Source organism: Dasypus novemcinctus, chromosome 6 (genome assembly GCF_030445035.2).
Source record: "Dasypus novemcinctus isolate mDasNov1 chromosome 6, mDasNov1.1.hap2, whole genome shotgun sequence".
NCBI classification, from domain to species: domain Eukaryota; kingdom Metazoa; phylum Chordata; class Mammalia; order Cingulata; family Dasypodidae; genus Dasypus; species Dasypus novemcinctus.
In genome coordinates, this window is record NC_080678.1 from 37,987,501 (window position 1) to 38,007,387 (window position 19,887).

Here is a 19,887-nt window from a genome sequence, read left to right on the forward strand (position 1 = left end):
GGGTTGAGAGCATGGGTCCTAGAGTCCGATAGGTTTGAGTTCGAATTCTAGCTTGGCCACTTTCTAGCTATTTGATCTTGGATGAGCTACTTTACTGTTTATTTTTTTTTTATCGTGGTAAAATATATATTGCATAAAAGTTTCCATTTTAACCTTTTAAAAATATATTATTGCGGTAACATAAATATAACAAAATTTGGCATTTTAACCATTTTTAAGTGTACAAGTCATTGGTATTAATTACATTTACAAAGTTGTACTTTTACCATTACCATTGATTAGCAAAATTTTTCATCACCTCAAAGAGTCATGCCGTACCCTTTAAGCAATAACTCTCCTTTCCCCTATCCCCGAGCCCCCGGTTGCCTGTAATTTGCTTTCTGGACACTTGGGTCTCTTAAGTACCCCCCCACCCCATTCAGTGTACTTTTTATTGCAGTTTGGTTTCTGACCTGCCACATTATTAGAACTGCTGTTAATAAGGTTGGCAAGACCTTCCTATTGCCAAATCTACTGACTTGTCTTTCCGCCCTCTCCACTGACATTATTGATCATTCTCATCTTTAAATCCTCGACTTGTAACATCACACAACTCCGGATTCTTAGTAATTCTTTCGTTCTTCCTCTTCTTCCCTCGGCCATCTCATGTATGTCAAGGTTCCTTAGTAGTTTGTCCTTGGCCCTTCTCCATCTACTTCTCCCTGTTTGATCTCACCCTTCTCAAGGTTTCAACTATCACCAATATTCAACATTTAACTAATAGGCATTTCTCTTGCCTCTCATGAAGTTTACAAATGGATGACTCCTGTAGAAGAAGAGATGTCAAGCACTGCCTCTCAAAATTCATCTGACTTCACCCAGTTTCTGTATTTGTGCCTAGTGACCCTGATTGGTCCAATGGAATTTGGTCCAAGGGAAAATTCATCCTCAGACTGAGCTAAGCTAATAAGATTCTTCTTTTGAGAACTTGATCTTGCATCCCATGAGAGATGGAGATAGTAGTCTCAGATGCTGACTTAGTCTTAGTCACAAGGCAGTTTGGTTGTACATTTCACTTTTCATCCTTTGATATTGGTGATACATCCATCATCTAGATTACTAAAAATTCTTGGTTTATTTTCATTTTTTATATGTTTAATTAGCTTGTAAAAAATAAAGCTACCGTTTCAAAATAAAAACAAAAATCCCCAAACATATATGCTTGCCATTTGTCATCTTTGTAGGTTTGATCCATTTGGGTCTTGCTTTTAACTTGTTAGGTGGAACCAGAGCAGTGTTTAATCTAGAGCCCATTTTGCCTCACTACTAAGGCAAAAGCCTTCTGAATAATCTACACAATGCACTGTGTGTATTTAGGTTTACCACAATGCCTGGTGGGAAAAGGAACAATTCCTGGTCCTGTGGAAGCTTCATGTATTGTATTCTCTAATAATTTCAGATGGTTCTTTCCGCAGCTTTAGGTTATTTCCTCACATGCATCCCCTGTTCCGTACTCAGCTGAAGATTCAAGGGCACTGCTCTGCAGATATCCAGAGCTTCCTCTCCGTAAGAGCTCTCCTCTGCCCTGCAAACTCTACCTTGCCTTTACTGACCCAGATTCCTAGTGTGGACTCTTCCACTCAGGGAGACCACCAGGCTCTGCTTAGATTTCCCTTCCCTGTACCACAGCTTGGCAATTCTCTCCAGGCAGCAAGCTGAGAGAATCATAGGACATCTCTTTAGTTTCCCATCTCAGGGATCACTGTCCTTCATTGCCTGGTGTTCAATGTCTTGAAAACTGTTATTTCATGTATTTTGTCTGGTTTTTCCGTTGTTTCAGGTGGGAAGAGTAAATTCAATTCTTGTAACTACAATTTGGCCAAAAGCCAGCGCCTTCCCAGAACATACAGGGATTACATTTATCCTAGCAACTTTCAAACATGTCTCTCAGCACATTTCCAAAGTTATTCTCCATGGTTAGTAAGAGCCTCCTCAATGGGGCAGTGTTGCAGTTGGCTTTGGCCCTAATAATGGTGATTTGGTTTCCCCATCACACAACTACCCATATGGGCTCTGCACATACCTGCATTTTCTAAGTTTATAGTCTGGTTAGATTGTGAACAACTGATTCTGTCTACATTTTGGGGAAGGAAGTTTGACTTCTACCAAAGACCTCACAGGTAGGGGGTGGATTTTCCAGTTCAGTTTTTGTTTTATGTTCTGCTTCTCTGGATTGCATAGATAAGAGTCCAACTCCAGCTCCATGCATTAGGCTCCAAATTCCCACTCCTTTTCAGGGATTAAAATCCCAATATCTGCCCTCACATTGTCCTTTCATCAATAACTTCTTAACTAGCTTGCAGCTTGACCCTTACCAATTCTCCACAGAAAACCTGAATGAACTTTCTAAAATGCAAATCAGACTGTGATTCCCCATTGCCTGCTCCATTGCTTTCCATCCTTTTCTAGGTCATGGCACATATTTTTAAAATGATAATTTTGGTATGGCACATTGAAGTAAAGTGACAAAAGCTCGTGGGAACTGGTGGTCAGCCCAGCATTCTAGCCACCCCAGCCCTCACTGAGCCTCCCCAAGGGATGAAGAGATCAAAATCTCAGCAGGTATGCACCCATGAGCTGCTCATGAAGCCTTAGTAAAATAGATACACTAAGTAAGTATCTATTGCATGGAGTTATTTTGAGCATTAAATAAAATAATATATGTAAAGTATAATGCTAGCCTAAAAAAATTCTTTGAGACCTAGATTACATTTCTGGCTAAATAGGATGGATTAGGGCGGCAGACTTGGCCCAGTGGATAGGGCGTCCGTCTACCACATGGGAGATCCATGGTTCAAACCCTGGGCCTCCTTGACCTGTGTGGAGCTGGCCCATGCGCAGTGCTGATGTGCGCAAGGAGTGCCCTGCCACGCAGGGGTGTCCCCCCTGTAGGGGAGCCCCACGCGCAAGTAGTGCACCCCATAAGGAGAGCCACCCAGCGCGAAAGAAAGTGCAGCCTGCCCAGGAATGGCGTCGCCCACACGGAGAGCTGACACAAGATGACGCAACAAAAAGAAACACAGATTCCCATGCTGCTGACAACAACAGAAACAGACAAAGACGACGCAGCAAATAGACACAGGGAACAGACAACCAGGGTGGGGGGGGGAAGGGGAGAGAAATAAATAAATAAATAAACCTTTAAAAAAAAAATAGGATGGATTAAAAATATGCATTTACCTTCATTTATCTTTCTTTCTTCTCTCAAATCTATAAAGTAACAGTTGGATATAAAAAATAATATGGGTTCAAGAATTGGGAGAAGAGACCACTAAGACAGGAGATGGCAACACATTTTTGGAAAATGGAATGTAGACGGAGGTGTGATAAATGACTTAGGAAAGCAGAGAAAGCTGGAACTGAGTGTCAGCAAATTAAGCAATGAGAAGTTAAGTTCATTCAAACTGCAGGATTCCAGAAAAACTTAGGAATAGGAGGCAGAAGTCCCCTTGAGAGTCAGGGAAAAGATTAGCGCTTAACACCTATGGACTTAAAATCCTTATCAAAATTCCAACTGCCTTTTTTTAAGAAGTGGACAAGCTGATCCAAAAATTCATATGGAATTTCAAGGGAGCCAAATAACCAAAATAATCTTGAAAAAGGAGAACAAAACTGGATTTTCACACTTTCCAATTTCAAAACTTGCTACAAAAAGTCAGTAATCAAATTACTGTGGCACTGGTGTAAGGACCAACATATAGATCAATGGAATAGAATTGAGAGATAAGAAATAAAAACCCTCATATTTATGATCATTGATTTTTTTCTTTGGAAGGTACCGGATTGAACCCAGGGCCTCATACATGGGAAGTAGGCACTCAGCCACTGAGTGACATCTCTCTCCATTGGTTGTTGATTTTTTTTTTTTAATCTCACCTCCCCTTTGCGGCTTTTTGCATGCTGTCTGCTCTTTGTGTCGTTTCACTGTTCTCTCTTTTGTGTTCTCGCTCGTCTCCCTTCTTTGTTGGGTCACCTTGCTGAGTCTGCTCTCTGCAGTGTTTGCGGGCCTAGCAGTGCTCCACAGCGTGAGGGCGAGCTTATCTTCACAAGGAGGCCCCAGGGCCTTCCATATGGTAGATGGGAGCCAAACTGATTGAGCCATAGCTGCTTCCCTGGTTATTGGTTTTTAAAAAATTTCTCTCCCCTTCCCCCGCCCCCTGCCTGGGCATGCTGCACTTTCTTTGGCGCTGGGCGGCTCTCCTTACGGGGCGCACTTCTTGCGTGTGGGGCTCCCCTACCCCTGCGTGGCACAACACCCTTTGCGTGCATCAGCACTGCGCGTGGACCAGCTCCACATGTGTCAAGGAGGACTGGGGTTTGAACCGCGGACCTCCCATGTGGTAGGCGAATGCTCTATGCATTGGGCTTCCCCTGGTTATTGATTTTTGACACAGGTGCCAAAACAATTCCATGGGGAAAGAATAGTCTTTTCATCCATGGTGTCAGGACAACTGACTAACCACATGAAAATGAAAAATTTGGGCCCCTACCTCACATCATGTACAAAATTTAACTCAAAATGAATCAAAGATCAAAATGTAAGAGCTAAAAAAAAAACTCTTAGAAAAAAATGTAGATATACGTTTTCATGATCTTAGATTACACAATAGTTTCTTATAGATGATAGCCAACGTATAAGTAACCAAAGAAAAAGCAGATAAATTGCACTTCATCAAAATTAAAAACTTTTGTATTTCAAAGGACACCATAAAGAGAAGAGAGTTCTAGTTGACCAAGAAGGCAGAATAAGATGTTCCAGGTTTTGTCCCCCTACAGAATCTTTGAACAACTAGCAAAAACTGGTGGAGTCATCTTCCTGAAAGCTCCAGAAAATAGTTAAAGATTTTCAGTAACTGGGTGAGCAACATATTGAGAAAATGCAACTTTAAAATGGTTGCAGAAGTTCATCGTACTTGTATCAGGCCACATTTCCATTGTGGGTGTCTGGCCTTGTTCTGGAGGAGGCAGAGTAACCTCTATACATCCTGAGGTGACTATATGTCTGTACCAATCTATCTGATAGCAGCATGAATGACTAAACCAGAACATTCATTGCTGGCTTGCCATCTCATAACATGCCCTACAAATAGAAGCAGCTTGTAGACAGCTAAAGCAGTATAAGAAACAGTCAGATCAAGACAGCATGGACAAAGGATTACCAGCTTCAAGACATATAACTGAATACCCAGGAAAGGGGTAAACTTTATTTCATAGGGAGAAGAGGGGGCTTTCAGGTCCTTGCAAATGGGGAATTCCTAAAGCCACAAGTAAGTACATGCTCAGGACAAGATGCATGCACAGAAAAGACAGAAAGGACCCCATGCTTTACCTCAGATCTTCTTGGTAGGAAAGCTAAATTTTGAAGGAGAGCATCAGTCAACACAAAGCCAGTTTGCAAAGACTATGAAAGACATTTTATGCATTGGGCTGTTTGTTTTTGTTAGGTCCTGGCAATCGAAGAAATCTCTGTAATATCACTAGCTGGATACAAATACAAGGAACAGATCAGCTCAGAATTAACATATTAAAATACTAAAATGTACACTGAGCAACAAAATATTACGAGACAAAGAAAGAAAGAGGAAATGATGAACATCCAAAGGAACAAGGTAAAATTTTAGAAACCATCAATGAAAAGACCAGACTTTGTACACATCAGACAAAGATTTTTAATAAATGATCTTCAGTATGCTCAAGGGTGGAAGTGGATGTGACTCAAGAATTTGGGTGCCTGTCTACTATATGGGAGGTCCCAAGTTTGGTTCCCGGTGCCTCCTACAGAAGACAGGAAAGACAGCAGCTGGCACGATAGGCTGGCACAGCAAGTTGACACAACAAGGATACACAAAGAATAAACAAAATGAGAAACACAATAAAGCAGGAATTGGAGGTGACTCAAGCAATCAAACACCTCTCTCCCACATGGGAGGTCCTGGATTCAGTTCTAGCACCTCCTAAAGAGAAGATGGGCACACAACAAATGGATACAGTGAGCAGACAGCAAGCATAAACCACGGGGTGGGGGGAGGTAAATAAATAAAATAAATCTTTAAAAATATATATGCTCAAGGGGAAGTGGATAGAGCTCAAATGGTGAAGTGCCTGCTTCCCATGTAGAGGTCCTGGGTTCAATCCCTAGTACCTCCTATTAAAAAAAAACCTACTGGATTTTTGGGGAGCAGATGTGGCCTAAGTGGTTGAGCATGTGCTTCCCCCATGAGAGTTCCTGGGTTCAGTTCCTGGTGCCTTCCAAAAACAAAAAAGCAAACAACAAGCAAACAAATGAAAAAAACAACTCAGAGGAACTGATGTGGCTCAGTTGAGCACTGGCTTCTCACATACAAGGTCCCAGGTTCAATCTCTGGCCTTGGTACATTAAAAAAAAAAAAAAAAAAGTTCAAAGAGCTCAAAGAAAATGCAGAAAAAGAACTAAAAGATAATGGAAAAATGTAAGTGAACAAAATGAGAACCTTGATAAAGAGATAGAAATTATAAAAAGGAACCAAACAGATTATACTGGAGTTGAAAATCACAATAACTGAAATAAGAAATTTCCTAGAGGGAGAAAATGTGGCTCAAGCAGTTGGGTGCCAGCTTCCCACATGGGAGGTCCTGGATTTGGTTCCCGGTGCCTCCTAAAGAAGATGAGCAAACACGATGAGCTGATGCAACAAGCTGACGCAATGAGCTGACTAAATGAGCTGATGAATGAGCAGATACAATGAGCAACAAAATGAGCAGAGAGCAAATGTGACTCAAGCGTTTGGACATCTTCCTCCCATATGGAAAGTCCCAGGCTCACTTCCCACTACCTCCTAAAGAAGAGGAGCAGACAAGCTGACACAACAAGGAGACACAACCAGTAGAGACAATGAACAGACATCAAGCACAGACTCAGTGAGCAAACAGATGAGGGAGCCATCCGAGGAGGGGGGTTAGTGGAAATTCCCTAGAGGAGTTGGCAGAAGAAAGAATCAGTGAACTTGAAGATATGATAATTGTAATTATTCAGACATAGAAAGAAAGGAGTAAAAAGAAAAAAGGAAGAAGAAAAGTGAACAAAGCCAGAGGAACTTGTGAGACATCATCAAGCATACCAATATGTGCAATATGGGAGTCCCAGAAGAGAAGAGAGAGAGAAAAGGGCATAAGGAATATCAAAGAAATAATGACAGAACACTTCCCAAATTTAATGAAATATACACATTCAAGAATCCCAATGAATCCCAAACAGGATAAACTCAAAGAGAATCATGCCCAGACACATTATAATCAAACTGTTGAGTGGCAAAGTAAAGTAAGAATTCTGAAAGCTGCAAGAAAAAAGCAATGTGTTTTGTACAAGGGAGCCCCAATAAGAGTAAGTGCTGATTTCTCATAAGAAACTAGGGAAACAATAAGGCAGTGAGTTGAAATATTTGAAGTGATGAAAGAAAACAATCGCCAACCAAAAATTTTATGTCTGGCAAGACGTTCTTTTAAAATGGGGGAGAGATTAAGACATTCCCAGATAAAAGCTGAGGGAGCACATCACCACTAGACCTGCCCTACAAGTTCTGCTAAAGGGAGTTCTGCAGGTTGAAAGGAAAGGACACTAGGAAATAGATGAAAGTTGCATAAAGAAATAAAAATCAAAGCAAACAAGGGATTTCCGGGAAGATGGTGGACTAGAATGAAATGGGATTCTCTTCTCCCCCAGAAAAATAGCTAAAGGACAGGTTGAAACAGCCTAGAAAAATATCTTCTAGGGTTTAGGACACCAGGCCAAGGCTGGACACCACACAGAGGAGAGAGGGACAAAGGAGAGAAATCGCAATGACCAAACTGTAAGGTGAAACCAGCGGCTGCTGCTGCCAGCACCATCCCCCACACTAAAGACACTTTAGAATTCCTTGGCCTCTGGGCCTGTGACTACAAAGGGGGCTCCAGGGATCTACCACCCCAGGAAAGGGGAGAGAGAGGGACACAACCTAAGGCTGACTCAACTTCTGACCCACAAATTTGGTCTGTTGTGTCCCACAAGCCCTTCCAGGCCAGGCAAACACTGATTTGCCCTGGGAGCTGGGAAAGGACTGGAGAAATCCAGTCCTCACAACCTTTCTCTCTCTCTCTTCTAGCCATCTCCCTCTCTTCTAGCTGGAACCAATTGTTGAGGACGCCCCCTGAAAGAGGAGAGAGGGTCACAGCCTAAGGTTGACTCAGCTTTTGACTCACAAATTTGGTCTTCTGTGTCCCAGGAGCCCTTCCAGGCAGGGTGGAGCTGCTCCATTCTTTGCCTGGGACCCAGCAAGCAGCTAAATGTGCAACCCTCCCAATCTCCTCCTCTACTAACAGGGACTGATTGTTGAGGACTCAGAGGGGAGTGGAAATATATCCAACCCTAGAAAAGGGTGAGGGGGTGCAGAGAAGGCTGTAGAACTGAATTAGAAAAAGTTTGAATTACAAGGCTCCTAGCATCCAGACAGGAAGGTCTATCACATTGATCCCACCTATGTTCCAACAAATACACTCCAGCCAGGCATTGAACTGAGAGCTGCCAAAGAGAACCATCTGCTGGCAGACCAAGGAAGTGCTCACAAGAAAATTAAAAAGAAGTAGGAGAGGCTTTTTCCAGTCTGTATAGCCTCCCTTTTAGGAAGTGACTCTACCACCAACCACTGGGTTCAGTGCTCAGTTTTGAGGAACCAGCAGGACAATCCTAACAATCCAGGTTGAGTCAAGAATCAAAGAGCAGTGGGAATACACAGCCTCCTGCCACTAAATCCTACAAAAGAGAAAACAATTGAACATTTAGTAAATTACATACTAATCAGATGCCTAGATATCAGCAAAAAATTATGAGCCATACTAAGAAAATAGAAGACATGGGCCATGAAAAGGAATATATCAAAGCCCCAAAAGAGATGCAGAATTTGAGAGAACTAATCAGTGAGATGTGCACAAATTTCCAAAATCAAATTAATGGGTTGAAAGACAAATTTCCAAAATCAAATTAATGGGTTGAAAGCGAACTTGGCCAATGGATAGAGCGTCTGCCTACCACATGGGAGGTCCACGGTTCAAACCCCGGGCCTCCTTGACCCATGTGGAGCTGGCCCATGTGCAGTGCTGATGCATGCCACACAGGGGTGTTCCCTGCATAGGGGAGCCCCACGTGCAAGGAGTGCGCCCCGTAAGGAGAGCCACCTAGTGCGAAAGAAAGTGCAGCCTGTTCAGGAATGGCACTGCACACATGGAGAGCTGATACAATAAGATGACACAACAAAAAGAAACACAGATTCCCGGTGCCGCTGATAAGGATAGAAGTGGTCACAGAAGAACATACAGTAAATGGACACAGAGAACAGACAACTGGGAGGAGGGGAAAGGGGAGAGAAATAAATAAATAAATAAATATATCTTAAAAAAAAAAGAAGACATAGAGCTAGTGCAAAGAATCTGAAATCATGAACAGAAAAGTAACAGAGTTCATGGCAATGCAAGACAACACGTGAGATCATAAACACATTTGAGGTATACAACAGCAGACTCCAAATGATGAAAGAAAGAATAAGTGATACCAAAGACAGAACTGCTAAAACTGAAGACAGAAAGGAATGAAAAAACCAAATCAGAGGAACTGATATGGCTCAGTTGAGCACTGAGAGTTCCAGAAGGGGAAGAGAAGGGAAAAGGGGCAGAAAGAATATTTGAGGAAATCATAGCTGAAAATTTCCCACCTCTCACAAAAGAAATGTACAAGGGATGTCCAGTAAGACTTAGTGCAGATTTCTCTTCAGAAACCATGGAGGCAAGAAGACAATGTGGTATGATACAATTAGGATACCAAAAGAGAAAAACTGCCAGCCAAGAATTCTTTATACAGTCAACTGGTTTTTTTTTTCAACGATTTATTTATTTATTTATTTTCCCCCCTTCCCATCCTCCTGCCCTGCTGTTTTTTTCTCTTCTCATTTTCTCTCCGCTAGGATTCACTGGGATTCAATCCTAGAGACCTCTGATGGAGAGAGAATTTCCCTGTCAAATGCACCACCTCAGTTCCTGGTTTCTGCTGCACTTCACTTTGACTATACCCTTGTCTCTCTTTCGATGCATCATCATCTTGCTGCATGACTCACTTGTGCGGGCACTGGCTCACCACACGGGCACTCATGCAGGCACTGGCTCACCATGCAGGCACTTGCATGGGCACTGACTTGCCATGTGGGCACACTTTCTATTCTTCTTTTTCACCAGGAGACCCCAGGGATCAAATCCAGGTCTTCCCATATGGTAGCTGGAAGCTCTACTACTTGAGCCACATCCGCTTCCCTCAACTGGTTTTTGACAAACCTACCAAGTTAATGTTAATGGGGCAAAACAGTCTCTTCAACAAATGGTGCAGAGAGATAGGACACTTATTCGCTATTGGTAAAAATGCAGAATGGTACAGCCCCTGTGTAAGACTTCTGGCAGTTTCTAAAGAAGTTGAATATAGATTTGCTATGGGACCCTGCAATACCACTACTGGGTATATACCCACAAGAACTGAGAGCAGAGACACAAACAGACATCTGCACACTGATGTTCATAGTGAAATTATTCACGATTGCTAAAAGTTAGGAAACAACCCAGGTGTCCGTCAACAGAGGAATGCATAAACAAATTCTGGTCTATTCATATGATGGAATATTGTGCAACTGTAAGAAGAAATGAAGTCATAAAGCATATGACAACATGGATGACCCTGGAGAACATTAGGTTGAGTGAAGCAAGTCAGACACAAAAGGACAAATACTGTATGATGGCATTACTATGAACCAAATATATTGTGTAACATATTGTATGATTTAAAAAAAAGTATAGGTATCCACTTCATTTAATTGAGAAATGTATGTTTTTATCCAATTGTGTTTTCTTTTTAGCTTTTAATCATTTAAGATTTCAATTATTAAATGTACAAAAAAAGTTAAAAAAAGACCCCCCCCCAAAGAAAAGATCTTTGGTAATGGTAAACATATGTGTATTTATACACACCAGAACTATTATACTCTACTTTTCACTTTCCACAAATTTATAACAAGTAATAATAAACCTATGGCTTTGGACACACAATGTATGAAGATGTAATTTATAACAAATACAAGGCCAGATGGAGCTATCACAAGAAAAGGAAATTATAGGCCAGTATGCCTTATAAATATACATATAAAAATCCTCAACCAAATACCAGCAAACCAAATCCAACTGTACATCAAAAGATTACATGATCAAGTGGGATCCAGGAATGCTAGGGAGAGTCAACATAAGAAAATCAATCAATGTAATAGAACACATTAATAGAATGAAAGAAAAAAAAACAAAAACAAAATGTGATCTCTCAAATGACACAGAAAAGGCATTTGACTAAATCCAGCACAATTTCTTGAGGAAAACACTTTAAAAACTAGGGATAGAAGGAAACATGATAAAAAGCCATTGTCTTAGTTTTCTCATCTGTTATGTCTGGGTCCAGGGTCCAGATTTGAGCAACTAACAGGGACAATTCTAAAGACCCATTACAGGTTGAACCAAGAATCAAAGAACAGCAGTAACAAACAGCCTCCTGCCACTAAAACTCTATGAAAGAGACAGAAATCACGCATCTGAATAAACTCACCATCCTAATCAGATGCCTAGACATCAGTAAAAAATTACAAGTCATACCAAAAAAATGGAAGAAATGGCCCAAGAAAAGGAATATATCAAAGCCCCAGAAGAGATGCAGGATTTGAGACAACTAATCAATGAGATGCGCACAAATTTCCAAAATCAAATTAATGAATTGAAAGACATTATGGCTAGAGAAATACAGGACTTCAAGAAGACACTGAGAGAGCACAAAGAAAAATTAGAAAACCTGAATAAAAAAGAACAGAGCTCCTGGGAACAAAAGACATGAAAGGTAAGATAAAAAATGTATTAGAGGGAAGCGGACATGGCTCTACTGATAGAGCGTCCATCTACCATATGGAGGGAACAGAGTTCCATCCCCAGGGCCTCCTGACCCGTGTGGTGAGCTGGCCCACTTGCAGTGCTGCCGTGTACAAACAGTGCTGTGCCATGGAGGGACACCCCCACATAGGGGTGCCCCACGCATAAGGAGTGTGACCCGCAAGGAGAGCCACCCAGCATGAAGAAAGTGCAGCCCACTGAGGAGTGGTGCCACACACATGGAGAGCTGATGCAGCAAGATTACACAACACAAAGAGATGCAGTTTCCCACTGTTGCTGGATAATGCAAGTGGACACAGAAGAACAGACAGCGAATGGACACAGAGAGCAGACAACAGGGGGAAGGAGAGAGAAATAAAATAAATAAATCTTAAAAAAATGTATTAGAGGCATACAACAGCAGACTCAAAATGATAGAATAAGTGACACCAAAGACAGAACAGCTAAAACTGATGACAGAAAAGAATGGAAAAAATAGAACAGGGGCTCAGGAAGTTGAATGATAACATGAAATGCAACAACGTATGTGTCATGGAAGTTCCAGAAGGAGACGAGAAGGGAAAATGGGCAGAAAGAGCATTTGAGGAAATAATAGCTGCAAATTTCCCAACTCTCATGAAAGAAATGAACTTACATGTCCAAGAAGTGAAGCATAAATGCAAACAGACCTATTTCAAAACACATACCATACAGAGCCAACATCAAAGATAAAGAGAAAATTCTAAGAGCAGCAAGAGAGAAGAAAATGATCACATACAAGGGACACCCAGCAAGAGAGCAGATTTCTAATCAGAAACCATGGAGGCAAGAAGACAGTGGTATGATACAATTAGGATACTGAAAGAGAAAAACAGCCAGCCAAGAATTCTTTATCTAGTAAAATTGTCCTTCAGATAAGAAGGTGTATCTGAAACATTACAAACAAACAGAAACTAAGAAAGTTTGTAAAAGAGAATCCATACTTGTAGGAAATATTAAAGGAAGCATTACAGCTTGATAGAAAAAGACAGGAGAGAGAGGTTTGGAGGAGAGTATAAAAGAAAGGAAAGCAGAAAGAAAGATATGACTTATGAAAAGTAAAGAATAAATTGCTCGAAGTAAATAATGCATTTACAGTAATATCATTGAATGTGAATGGATTAAACTCCCCTATCAAAAGATATAGGTTGACAGAATGGGTTAAAAAACATGAGTCATTCATGTGCTGCTTACAAGAGACTCAACTCAGACCCAGGGATACAAACTGGCTGGAAGTGAAAGGATGGAAAAAGATACTCCACACAAATAGTAACCAAAAAAGAGCAGGGGTAACTATACTAATATCGACAAAACAGACTTTAAATGCAAAAAAGTTAAAAGAAATACAGAAGGCCATTATATATTAATAAAAGGGATAATCCATCAGGAAGATATAACAGTCATAAATATCTATGTACTTAGCTACAGTGCCCCAAAGCATATTAGGCAAACTCTGGCAAAACTGAAGAAAGAAATAGACATCTCTACAATAGTTGGAGATTTTAACACACCACTCACATCATTAGATAGAACAAGGAAACAGAGAACTTGGACAAGATGATAAACGAGCTAAACCTAACAGATATACACAGAATGTTGGACCCAAACTCAACAGATTATACATTCTTCTCATGTGCCCATGGATCTTTCTCCAGATAGACCACATGTTAGGTCACAATGCAGCGCTCAATAAATATAAAAAGATTGAAATTATATAAAGCACCTTCTCAGACCATATGGTATAAAACTGGAAATCAATAATAGACAGGAAAGAGGTCAATTTGCAAATATGTGGAGGCTAAACTACACATTCCTAAATAATCAGGGAAGCAGATTTGGCCCAACGGATAGGGCATCCGCCTACCACGTGGGAGGTCCAAGGTTCAAACCCAGGACCTCCTGACCCATGTGATGAGCTGGCCCATGTTCAGTGCTGATGTGCACAAGGAGTGCCATGTCACGCAGGGATGTCCCCTACGTAGGGGAGCTCCAAACGCAAGGAGTGTGCCCTGTAAGGAGAGCCGCCCAGAAGAAAAAAAAAAAGTTCAGCCTGCCCAAGAATAGCACCGCACACATGGAGAGCTGACACAGCAAAATGACGCAGCAAAAAGAGACACAGATTCTGGGTGCCACTGACAAATACAAGCAGACACAGAAGAGCACACAGCGAATGGACACAGAGAGCAGACAACTGGGGGGGAGGGGCAGGGAAGGGGAGAGAAATAAATAAATAATAAATCTTAAAAAAACAATCAGTGGGTCAAAGAAGAAATTGCAAGTGAAATCAGTAAATACATTGAAACAGATGAAAACAAGAATGCAACTTACCAAAACTTATGGGATACAGCGAAGGCAGTCTTGAGAGGGAAATTTATAGCCCTAAATGCCTATATTAAAAAAGAAGAAATATCCCAAATCAAAGGTCTAACTGAACAATTGGAGAAGAACAACAAACCATTTACAAAGCAAGCAGAGGGAAAGAAATAATAAAGATTAGAGCAGAAATAAGTGAAATTGAGAGCAACAACAAAAAAAGAAGAGAGAAAATTAATACAACCAAAAGCTGGTTCTTTGAGAGGATCAATAAAATTGACAAACCCCTAGCTAGATTAAAAAAGAAAAAAGAGAGAAGATGTAAATAAATAAAATCAGAAATGAAAGGGGTGAAGTTACAACTGACCCCACAGAAATTAAAAAAGAATCATAAGAAGATATTATGAGGTGCTGTATGCCAACAAACTAGGCAACATAGACCAAATAGATAAATTCCTAGAAATACACAAACAACCTATACTAATGCTACAAGAAATACAAGACCTTACCAAACCAGTCACATTTAAAGAGATTGGATTAGACATCAAAAATCTCCCAACAAAGGAAAGTCCAGGAGTGGCTCGACTGATAGAGCATCTATCTACCATATGGAGGGTCCAGGGTTCCATCCCCAGGGCCTCTTGATTCATATGGTAAGCTGGTCCACGAGCGGTGCTGCTGCGTGCAAGGAGTGCCGTGCCATGTAGGGGCGCCCCCACATAGGGGTGCCCCACACACAAGGTGTGCACCCCGCAAGGACAGCCACCCTATGTGAAAAAAAGCACAGCCCGCCCAGGAGTGGCACCGCACACACGGAGAGCTGATGAAGAGCAAGATGACACAACAAAAAGACTCAGTTTCCCAGTGCCGCCTGATAAAGCAAGTGGACACAGAAGAACACACAGCAAGTGGACCCAGACAGCAGACAATGGGGGGGAAGGAAAGAGAAATAAATAAAATAAGTCTTTAAAAACAGGGAAGCGGATTTGGTCCAATGGATAAGGCATCTGCCTACCACATGGGAGGTCCAAGTTTCAAAACCAGGGTCTCCTGACCTGTGTCCCAAGAATGGCGCCTCACACATGAAGAGCTGACGCAGCAAGATGACACAACGAAACGAGACCCAGATTCCAGGTGCCGCTGAAAAGAATACAAGTGTGTACAGGAGAGCACACAGTGAATGGACACAGAGAGCAGACAACTGGGGGAGGGGGGAAGGTGAGAGAAATTAAATAATAATAATATAAATAAAAAAATAAAAGGAAAGTCCAGGACCAGAGGCTTCACAGGTGAATTCTACCAAGCATTTCAAGAAGAATTAATACCAATTCTGTTTTTGTTGTTGTTGTTGTTGTTGTTCTAAAGATTTATTTTTTATTTATTTCTCTCCCTTTTCCCCCCACCCCCAGTTGTCTGCTCTCTGTGTCCATTCACTGTGTGTTCTTCTGTGACTGCTTCTATCCTTATCAACCGCACCAGGCATCTGTGTTTCTTTTTGTTGCGTCATCTTGTTGTGTCAGCTCTCCGTGTGTGCGGCACCATTCTTGGGCAGGCTGCACTTTCTTTCATGCTGGGCAGCTCTCCTTACGGGGCACACTTCTTGCGTGTGGGGCTCCCCTACGCGGGGGACACCTCTGCATGGCAGGGCACTCCTTGTGCGCATCAGCACTGCGCATGGGCCAGCTCCACATGGGTCATGGAGGTCTGGGGTTTGAACCACGGGCCTCCCATGTGGTAGGCGGAGACCCTACCCATTGGGCCAAGTCCACTTCCCAATACCAATTCTGTTTAAACGCTTCCATGAAACTGAAGAGGAGGGAAAATTATCCAATACATTTTATGAAGCCAACATCACTTTAATACCAAAGCCAGATACACTAAAAGAAAAGAAAATTACAGACTAAACTCTCTAATGAACATAGATGCAAAAATTCTCAACAAAATACATGTAAATCAAATTCAACAGCATATCAAGATGACCAAGTGGGATTTATTCCTGTTATGCAAGGATTGTTCAACAAAAGAAAATCAATCAACATAATATACCACATTAACAAATTAAAGGGGAAAAAACACATGATCATCTCAACTGATGCAGAAAAGACCTTAGACAAAATCCAGCATCCTTTCTTGATAAAAACACTTTGAAAGAAGGAAAATTTATCAATATGGTAAGGGCATATATAAAAAATCTAGTTAATGTTGTACTCAATGGGGAAAGGTTGAAAACTTTTCCTCAAGAACAGGAACAAGACAAGGATGTCCATTGTCACCACTGTTATTCAACATTGTGCTAGAAGTTCTAGCTAGAGCAATTAGACAAGGGGAAAAAGAGGCAACCAAATAGGAAAAGAGGACGTAAAACTCTCACTATTTGTGGATAACAGGAGCCTATATTTAGAAAATTCTGAAATGTTTATGACAAAGCTATTTGAGCTAATAAACGAGTTTAGCAAAGTGGCAGGATACAAGATCCACATACAAAAATCAGTAATGTTTCTGTACACTAGTATCAAACTATCTGAGGAGGAAATGAGGGGGAAAATTCCATTTACGATAACAACAAGAAGACTCAAATACCTAGGAATCCATTTAACCAAAGAAGTAGAAGGACCTATATGCAGAAAACTACAAAAAATGCTAAATGAAATCAATGAAGAACTAAACAAATGGAAAGACGTTCTGTGCTCATGGATTGGAAGAATAAATATCGTGAAGATGTCAATCCTACCCAAACTGATTTAGAGATTCAATGAAATACCAATTAATATTCCAACAGCCTACTTTACAGAAATAGAAAGGGCAATTACCAAGTTCATTTGGAAGGGCAAGTACACCTGAATAGCCGAAAGCATTCTAAAACAGAAGAGCGACATGGAAGGAATTTCACTGCGTGACCTTGAAACATTACAAAGCTACAGTGGTCAAAACAGCATGGTGTTGGCATAAAGAGAGACACATCAATCAATGGAATAGAATTGAAAGTCCAGAAATAAACTCTCACCTCTACAGTCAACTGGTTTTTGTTTTTGCTTTAAGATTATTATTTTACTTTAAAAAAAAAAATTTCTCTCTCCCTTCCCCCACATGGTTCTCTTATCTGTCTGCTCATTGTTTGCTCACCTTCTCCAGGAGGCACCAGAAAATGAACCTGGGACCTCCCACATGGGAGGCAACTGCCCTGTGTCCTGAGCCACATCTGCTCCCAGCGGGTTGCAGCATCTGCTGGCTTGTGGCATCTGCTTGTTTAGGCATCTGTTCCTTGCAGTGAGTGCAATGTCTGGCTTGTCATTGCAGCAGGTGCAGCATCTGCTTGCCTTCTTTAGGAGGCACTGGGACCCAAACCTGGGACCTCCCATGTGGTAGGCAGGCACCCAACTGGTTGAGCCACTTCCGCTTCCTGCCAACTGTTTTTTTTTTTAATCCCCTGCCCTGTTCCCCCGTTGTCTGTTCTCTGTGTCCATTCTCTGTGTGTTCTTTGGTGTCTGCTTGTATTCTCATTAGGTGTCTCTGGGAACTGATCCTGGGACCTTCCAGAGCGAGAGAGAGGTGATTACTCTCTTGTACCTCCTCATCTTCCTGTTCTACTACGTCTTCTTATTTTCTCTCCTCTGTGTCTCCTATTGTGTCATCTTGCTGTGCCAGCTCTCTGTATCGTCTGGTACTCCTGCATGGGGCTGCATTCCTACATGGGTTGGCACTCTGCGTGGGCCAGCTCTCAGCATGGGTCAGCTTGCCCTCACCGGGAGGCCCTGGGCATTGAACCCTGGACCTCCTATATGGTAGACAGGAGCCCAGTTGGTTGAGCCACATCTATTTCCCCCAATTGGTTTATGACAAACCTACCAAGTTCATGTTGACAAGACAGAATAACCTCTTCAACAAATGGTACTGAGAGAACTGGATTTCCATAATCAAAAGAATGAAAGAGGACTCTTATCTCACTCCCTATACAAGAATCAACTCAAAATGAATCAAAGACCTAAATATAAAAGCCAGGACCATAAGACCAGTAGAAGAAAATGTAGGGAAACATCGTCAAGATCTCGGTGGTTTCTTGGACCTTACACCCAAATCACACGAAATAAAATTTAAAAAATGAATAAATGGGACCTCCTCACAATTAAACAGTTTTGCACCTCACAGGACTTTGTCAAAAGGGTAAAAAGGCAGCCAATTCAACAGGAGAAAATATTTGGAAATCACACGTTTAATAAGCATTTAATATCCATGGTACATAAAGAGATGCTACAACTCAACAATAAAAAGACCAACGACTTGATTAACAAATGGGCAAAAGACTTGAATAGTCATTTCTCCAAAGAAGAAATACAAATGGCAAAAACAACAACAACAACAGTAAGTGTTGGAGAGGATGTGGAGAGATAGGAACACTTATTCACTGTTGGTGGGAATGTAGAATGGTACAGCCAGTAGGGAGGACTCTTTGGCAGTTCTTAAAGAAGTTGAATATAGATTTGCTTCATGACCTGGCAATACCACTAATGGGTATATACCCAGAAGAACTAAGAGCAGTGACATGAACAGACATCTGCACACCAGTGTTCATAGTGGTATTATTCATGATTGCCATGACCATTTTTCTTTAAAGCTAAACAAATATATGCTAATTATACAAAATGTTTTTTTAAATTCATTTTTAAAAAATATTACATTCAAAAAATATGAGGTCCCCATTCACCCTCCATCCCCCCACACCCCACCACTCCCGCCACATCAACACTCTCCCCCATCATCATGACACATCCATTGCATTTGGTTAGTACATCTCTGGGCATTGCTGCACCTCATGGTCAATGGTCCACATCATAGCCCACACTCTTTCATGTTCCATCCAGTGGGCCATGGGAGGACCTACAATGTCCGGTAATTGTCCCTGCAGCACCACCCAGGACAACACCAAGTCCCGAAATATACAAAATGTTAATATCAGATAAAAAAGCATTATGCTAAGTGACAGAAACCAGATACAAAGTACTACATATTTGTATGATTCCGCTTATATAAAATGTAAATATAAATCAAATTATGAAGATGAAATTAGATTAGTGGTTATGTAGAGCTGAAGAAGGAATGCTAAGGGATGTGGAGGTTTTTTTTGGAGTAATAATATTATTCTAAAATTTTTTGTGGTGATGAATGCACAACATTGTGATTGTACTAAAAGCCACTGATTATACAGTTGGATAGATCATATTGTATGTGAATATATCTCAATATAACAGCTTAATAATTAAGTGAATAAAAAAATAAAAAAAATAATAATTAAGTAAATAATTGTGTAAGAATAGCCAGAAATAGCAGCTATGTACAGCAGGGGAAATAGAGAAAGATTGAGAGGTAAAGAATTTTCTTGTTAGTTTGCTTGTCTGTTTTTGTTTATTATTATTATTATTTATTATTGAAATAATGAAAATTCTCAAATAATGATTGGTGCAATGAATGCACAACTATGTGATTATACTAAATACCATTGTTTGTACACTGGGATGAATTGCAAGCTTCATTAATATGTATCAATAA